Source organism: Schistocerca serialis, chromosome 4 (assembly GCF_023864345.2).
Source record: "Schistocerca serialis cubense isolate TAMUIC-IGC-003099 chromosome 4, iqSchSeri2.2, whole genome shotgun sequence".
Lineage (NCBI taxonomy): Eukaryota > Metazoa > Arthropoda > Insecta > Orthoptera > Acrididae > Schistocerca > Schistocerca serialis.
Genome location: NC_064641.1, coordinates 559,380,938 through 559,388,936, shown reverse-complemented (window position 1 = coordinate 559,388,936; position 7,999 = coordinate 559,380,938).

Sequence of the window (7,999 nt, the reverse complement as noted above, 5' to 3'; positions counted from 1 at the left end):
AGCGCCTCCCATTCCGGCAGTTTCTTTCAACTCTAGAGTGCTTACCGGTCACCTCCTGGTAAAGGTTGTTGTAAAGACGTGATTATATTGTGAACTAGAAAGAATACTTTTAGTTTTTAGTTCTTGTCCCGAGCATATAACATAGACATTCTCAGAAAACTTTTCTTGAAAGTGGCTCTAAGATTTGCGATACACTCACCCACTAATTGAAATAGGAATCACACCATGAATTAAGGACGGAAGCCACACTCACCATAAAGAACCAGTTTTCAGTGCAATAAATTAATCTTCAACGGATTCACATCACAACAGAATTTTTTATTTTATTCGCGACTGGAAATTTGAAGCAGTCGTGTAGCCTTTTCTGTACAATAGTATTACGGTATTTATTTTCTCCTTCTAATCAGCATTTAGTAATAAAAGGATTTTAGGTGATTTTTCAATTTACGTTTATTCGCTGCTATTCTTATCGGACAATATTGCTCCGAATGCAATAAGAAGAAAAATTAGTTTCCTTGGAGCCTTGAATAATATAACAGTTGTTATCCTATTAAGAATGTAACAGAGCAATTAATTTATGAACCTGCATACGAAATTTACTTCAAACTATATCTGCAGCCAAACAGACCGAACCTGCTGCCTGAGATAAGGTTATCAATGATAGAGCACAACATACACTGGATAGCAATAGAGAAGAATATTAACCGTGGCATTGTTTCAGCAATTTTCTCAGTATTGCTCTCAAACTACTGAAGGAAAAGAGAAACATAAACCAGGAAAGCCAAATCGGCACCTACATTACTTCTCAAGACCTCGAATGTCTGGACCACTGCCTCATATTTCTCGATCAATAGTTTCTTAGAGAGAGGCAACACATCAATACATCATTGTATTGGAGGGCATATTGGAGGTCTGTTGTGTTTTCTGATCGAAGCTGGTTCTGTCATCGTGCCAGTGACGGCCGTGTATTGGTTAGAAGGAGGCCAGTCGGGGCCCTGCAGTCAACCTGTCCACGTGCTAGACGTACTGGACCTACACCTATACTTATGGTCTGGGGTACTTTTTCGTATGACAGAGGGAGCACTCACATGGTTATCCTGTATCCAAATTTGTACGTCAACCCGTTGATTCGACTTGTTGTGCTGCCATTCATTGACAGTATACCAGAGGGTGTTTTCCAACAGAATAACGCTTGCCCATATGCAGCTATTGCAACCTAACATGCTGTACAGTGTGACGACATGTTGCCTTGGCCTGCTCGATCAATAGTTCTGTCTCCAATCGAGCACCTATCGGACGACAACTCCACAGTCATCCACGAACAGCATTAACCCTATCTGTACTGACCGAACAAGTGCAACAGTCATGGGACTCCATTCCACAAACTACATTCGGCGCCTGGACAGCACAGTGAATGTACGTTTACATGCTTGCGGTTGTTAATGTACAGGCATTTTACATTTGCTGTGGTTTATCTCGTACTTACATTAATCTGTGACATTGCAATGTTAATCCCTTAAATATGTTACCAATAAAGATGTATTCCTGACATTCCATTACCTTACATATTTTACTTATTGGTGTGCGATTTCTTTTTCATCAGTGTACATTAAATTCGCTGAAATAATTTGTAGGGACCGACAAGGATAACATAAGTGAAGATACAATAACAAAACAGTATCAGTGCAAATAATCCAGGTGTATTGAATCAGCAACGTAACGAACATGACTTTACAATTGAAAATTTGTTCAAGTCCGGGACCCTAAACGCTATATCCTGATTTCACGAGCCGGCGCGTTAATTATTAGACATGTGAGTACGCCTTCAGGCCTATCTCGAATTTTCCTTGTTACTGATGTTTCTACCTACAGTTTACGGACCACTGGTAGAACAGAGTCGTTTGAGCATTGTGGCTTCCCTTGTCACAAGTAATACTACAGAGGGGCCGAGCCGATGACGCCTCTGAACAATGTAAGGGATCGTCTGGAAGCGCTCGTGGTGCTAAGAAAACATGATCGTTCAGTGAATCGTTTATTGTGACGTCTTTACAATGGGTGGTGCACTGTCGGCCATAATTTCCTCCAGCCCTGGTCACGGACAGACTCTCTGTGTCGGACGCTGTGCCAGTCCTTACGCCTGCATCCTAGCGAGACGTCTTTCCTCTTGTGTCGATACGGATGTTTAGCCCAGCCTGGTACAGCATGGATAGCTGCTAACGCTGAGGGAGTGTACTCGATCCCACTCCTTGCCTCTTCTGCCCTGGACCGCACCAGCCGCGGTGTGGTGTAGGCGCCAGGCGTTGAACTCAGTACTGCCGACCTGGTAGGCCCTGTACCCAGATGCGCTTCGGCGTACCGGACGGTGGTCCGCCAGGAACCTTGGTCTTCGTCTTCCGTCCAACCCTCAGAGAGTACTGCACCTGGTACTGCACTGCTGCTGGTAGTTATTCAGCTGGTTGATCTGAGACAAGACTTACTAAAAGAACATGGCCATGGAATGCAATGTCGCCGACACGGACTCCAAGTTCCCATTGACCTGAACCGTTCTCCCCCATTTGGAGCTGGGGCTCCGGTATTTAAAGAGCTCTGACGTGCTGTTTACTAGCGATGACCGCATGTGGCCTCATTATTCTGCTACCCTTGCTTTAATTCTCTCTTAGCAGCTAGTTAAATTGGTCTATGAGTGTTTTCCCTAGCCGTGGCTATTGCTTCTTGCGGCATGCCACCGCGCGAACGAGCGTGCGTGTTACTTTGCTTAGTTGCTGTCCTTTTTCTGTTTTCCTGCTGCGTCTGTCTTGCATCACTGTGCTTCCTGGTCCGCCGCTAATCGTGGCGTAACCAGCCTATCTTATGTCAAGGTGGTTGCACTCCGTTAAAAATATTATAACTTGGACCCTGCCTTACTCTGTGCCGTATCAATACAAATGAAACGAATTAAATGAATAAAAGCAATGACTGAAAATCATATTAGCACTAATCGTTCCGATATGCTCAGTCTGCATTATAATGAAGAGTTTAAAGTTTGTGCTTATCGAAAGTAAGCGCCTCATGCATTAGGCTACCTTAGGACTACTGTAACCTGCGTCCTTCTGAATTTGCTTACTGCATACATCTCTTGGTCTCCCTGACGGTTTTTACCCTCCACACGTCCCTCCATCACTAAACTGGTGATCCCCTAAAGTCTCAGAATTTGTCATATCAAACGATCCCTTCTTTTAGTCAAGTTGTGCTATAAATTTCTTTTCTCCCAAATTCTATTCAGCACCGTCCCACTAGAAGGAGATTTTCACTCTGCAGCGGAGTGTGCGCTGATATGAAACTTCCTGGCAGGTTAAAACTGTGTGCCAGACCGAGACTCGAACTCGGGAATATTGCCTTTCGCGGGCAAGTGCTCTACCATCTGAGCCACCCAAGCACGACTCACTCCCCGTCCCCACAGCTTTACTTCTGCCAGTACCTCGTCTCCTACCTCCCAAACTCCCCCCAGGATGTGGCTAAGCCATGTCACCGCAATATCCTTTCTCTCAGGAGTGCTAGTTCTGCAAGGTTCACAGAAGAGCTTCTGTAAAGTTTGGAAGGTAGGAGACGAGGTACTGGCAGAAGTAAAGCTGTGATGACGGGGCTTGAGTAGCTCAGATGGTAGAGCACGTGCCCGCAAAAGGCAAAGGTCCCAAGTCCGAGTCTCCATCCGGCACACAGTTTTAATCTGCCAGGAAGTTTCAACTCCTCATTAGTTACGCTATCTACCCATTCAGTCTTTAGCATTTTTCTTAGCACCATATTTCAAAAAGCTTATATTCTGTTCTTGTCTAAACTGTTTATCGCCCATGTTCCACTTCCATCACTCCATACATGTCTATAACCCAACAAATACCTTTAGAAATGACTTCTTAACACTTAACTATATAATCAAAATATCCACGGGTATGCTGCCGGTCTATAGTGTCCAACGGGCACAATATTTCGGCGATCATACATGTCGCCATCATCAGGTGAACTGACGGACTGAGCTCCTGTGAACGTGCCGGCACGGAGATCCGTACGCTATGGCTGCTCAGAGGGAACTGGGTTCGGTCGCGGCGGCGGCCGATTTAAATATCCTCCGCCCGCGGCGCGCTCCCTCCGCCGTCCGCGCCCCACGCCACGGTCGCGCGGTGGAACAGATTGCGACGGCGTCTGAGATGACGTCGGTGTGATGGCTCTGTCCGCCGTGGTCGTCACAACTATACGTTTGCTCGATTCACTCTTGATTAACCCGATCGCTGGTTCCTAAGCCTTGCTAAGATTATAGCCACAGTCACGGTTTATGAAGTCGTCATTGGTGCGAATTTCGATGGCCTCTCTAACAACGCTGTCCCAGTATCTCGACGTCTGTACCAGAATCCTCGTGTGGTCATACTCCCTGGCGTGATTTTCCGACAAACAATGTTCAGCGACCGCTCTCCCAAATATTGTCGGAACGCCGTCTTTTCCCAGAGCCTTTTTCTCGAAATTCTTCTCCCATCTCACCTTCGTCTGCGTCCTCTTCCCTTTTTATAATATCGCCTTCTCTCTTGAGTTAGACCCTCCAAACACTCCTCCCACCTTTAAGCGTAGCCTTCTTTGCTTAGTAATTGTTTACTGCCTGAGCTCTTGATGTCCATAGAGCTGCTTATCTTCAAAGGCCTCTTCAATTTCCTGTAGGTGGTTTTGCTGCTATATCCTACCTTTGTCTTCTAGCCATTCCTGATTATCCATTTTGCTCTTCCTCTCAACTGTATTCCCTTTTGCTTGGTTCATTTGCTGCATTTTTATATTTTCCCCTTTATCAATGAAATTCAATATCTCTTGTGATATCCAAGGATTTCTCCTAGCTCTTTTTTTTTAACTGTTGATCTTCAGCTCTTCCACTATTTCATCTCTAAAAGCTACCCATACGTCTTCTACTGTATTCCTTTCTCCTGTTCTAGTCAATCGTTGCTTCATGCTTACTCTTAAACTCCCTGTAATCTCTGGTTATTTCAACTTATCTCCTTCATCTCCTATCTTTTCAGTTTTAATCTACAGCTAATAACCGATAAACTGTGTTCAGAAATTATATAATCAAACAGAAAACTTCCGATATCTCCACGTCTCTTCCCCGTCGCAACCTTCTTTCATTGTTCTTAAACCACGTGTTTACTGTGATTAAATTATGCTGTGGCAAAATTCTACCTGGCGGCATCCTCTTTCATTCCTTTCCAACAATTCATACTCACCTATTATTTTTCTTCCTCTCCTTTCCCTATTATCGAATTCAAATCCCCCATCGCAATTAAATTTTCGACTCTCTTAACTATCTGAATAATTTCTGTTACCTCGTTATATACTCGTATTTATTCAATTTCTTCGCCATCTGTGGGCTTAGTTGGCTTATAAACTTGTACTACTGTGTTAGGTTGGGCCTCGTGTCTATTTTGGCTTGTTCATATAAACAAGACATGACTTTCCGTAGAAGTGGTTGAAGCTAGCTAAAAACTTACGTCAATCAATATTTTGTAACATGTTTTTCATTCATTTTTGTATAAATTTTAGACAGTTCTTTGAACAAGCTGCCAGTAACAAGTTTTAAAATCATTTTTTGTATGACTTTTCGGGAAGTTTTCTTAGCTCTTCAGAGTTATAAAGTTAATTTTGATTATATTAAGTGCTTTAGGCTAAAAAGCATTGGGAAACACTGATTTGTTTTGTTATGATTTAAATCTATTTCACAATATGACTGTACTGTAACAATGTTTTTTTGTGTATAACGGTATGCTTAGGACTGATACATATTTACTTTAAATTGCATTTGTTGTGCTCTGATTACTGTGATTCATTAATTAATAGGTTCCCAATTTCAGGTAATTTACATAAGCTCCTTGGAATATATTTATTGTTATTGTGGCAGAAGATCAGGTGATAAAAGTTACCGTAGCATTTACAAATACATTTCATACAAGGTAATATTAATCTCACACAATCCAGAAAATGAATTGTTTCACAGAGTAGAAAGAAATTTGCTATTAAATAGCTAAACAAGTGGTATGGAATGCTTTTCTTTTTCTTCCTGCTGAAAATTTTGTAAAAAAAGTGAGTTGTCTTCTGTTAGAAACAAGCGACTCGATTAAGCAAATGTATTCGCCTTTGTTACAATTTTGTGTGGTTCATACTATCATTCGGGCACTAAGTCTTTTTTTCTAAGTCAATATTTTAATAAATTAGTTGTTTGGTAGCCTCTTCAGTGCTAATCTTCCCGGTACTCTCGTGCACTTCTCGCGCAAATGCATGTACTGCCCTCTCGCGTCTTAAATTTCCCTCGACTTCAGAGGCGTCGGCGCAACGTTTGTTCACTTGTTGCATTCATGAAGCACTTTCTAATGACAGACAGCACTATATCTTGTACTTGTATTATCATTGAGGTAAATTTGATCTTTACTTGTGCCTTAGAGCTAGATATTTAACGTACCTCCACAACATTATACAAGCAGTAAGCGTAAAAGTTCTTCGTAGGTCAGTGATTAGTGATTTATTTTCTCTCCTACTTTATAACTATGTTTTGACATGTATATAATGTTAAGAGTTTTAGGTGTTACTCGTTGATCCTTCAGAAAATTACATTTTCGAAGACGTCGAAACCTATGTCAAGTGGTTTTTAATAAATCTTAGTGTTGCAATTGATTAAGCTGTTTTCATGTTTTTGTCACGAAAACTGCATTCTGTAGTTGCTGTCCCCAACCATGCTCAAGATTTTAATGGTACGCTTTATCTGATCCTACGTTCAAGCTGCTTAGTGACATAGATCAATAACACTTAATTTCACATGAAAAGCGTCATAATTTCGATAACAACAATCTCGTCTTGTCCTTTGAACAGTTTACGTCTATATCGGGGTACTGAAGTGCTATGAAATCCGATTTTAGGTTCCCTTCGTTACTTGTTTTAATCCGCGTACTGCTCCATAAGTGAAACATGAATTTCTAAAAAGTTAAAAAAAATCTGAATTTAAAACAATGCTTCAGAATAACTGCAACAAGTGGGATTAAATGGGGCAGGGATGTTATAAGTCTGGGAAATAACTTCATCAGGAGCGCTCTCTTTCGCTGTTGTTTGTTCTCCTTGAGAAGACTTGAATTTCCAAATAAAACCTGAGTTAACTTTCTAATTCCGAGCAACTGCAGCACACGCAGAAGCCGTTCCCACGAGAATAGACGAGATCTGAATGTTAGGTCGTAAAGTAGATTTATGGTTTCAATATCGTGTGAATCGAGCGCAGGAAAGTAATTTTCTGGCACCTCTGTGTGGAGGAATATCCGAGCAGCCCCACCTCCTTAGTCACACTACTATTAAAGGCACGATTAACCCTTTGGCGTAACATTTAGTTTGACGATTCCGTGCCCACGGCATTGGAGACGACGCCTAGCGGGCCAACGGCTTGTGCGAGACAATCGCCAGGCGGCATGCGGATACCTGTTATACAGCTACACATTTATTTGTTGCACTTCATACTGCTCCTGTAGAAGTTAACACTAATTTCATTCTTGTTTCCTTCTTATACATACAGGTTGTTACAAAAAGGTACGGCCAATCTTTCAGGAAACATTCTTCACACACAAGTAAAGAAAAGATGTTATGCGGACGTGTGTCCGGAAACGCTTATTTTCCATGTTAGAGCTCATTTTAGTTTCGTCATTATGTACTGTACTTCCTCGATTCGCCGCCAGTTGGCCAAATTGAAGGAAGGTAATGTTGACTTCGGTGCTTGTGTTGACATGCGACTCATTGCTCTACAGTACTAGCATCAAGCACATCAGTACGTAGCATCAACATGTTAGCGTTCATCACGAACGTGGTTTTGCAGTCAGTGCAATGTTTACAAATGCGGAGTTGGCAGATGCCCATTTGATGTATGAATTAGCACTGGGCAATAGCCGTGACGCGGTACGTTTGCATCGAGACAGATTTCCAGAACGAAGGTGTCCCGACAGGAAGACGTTCGAAG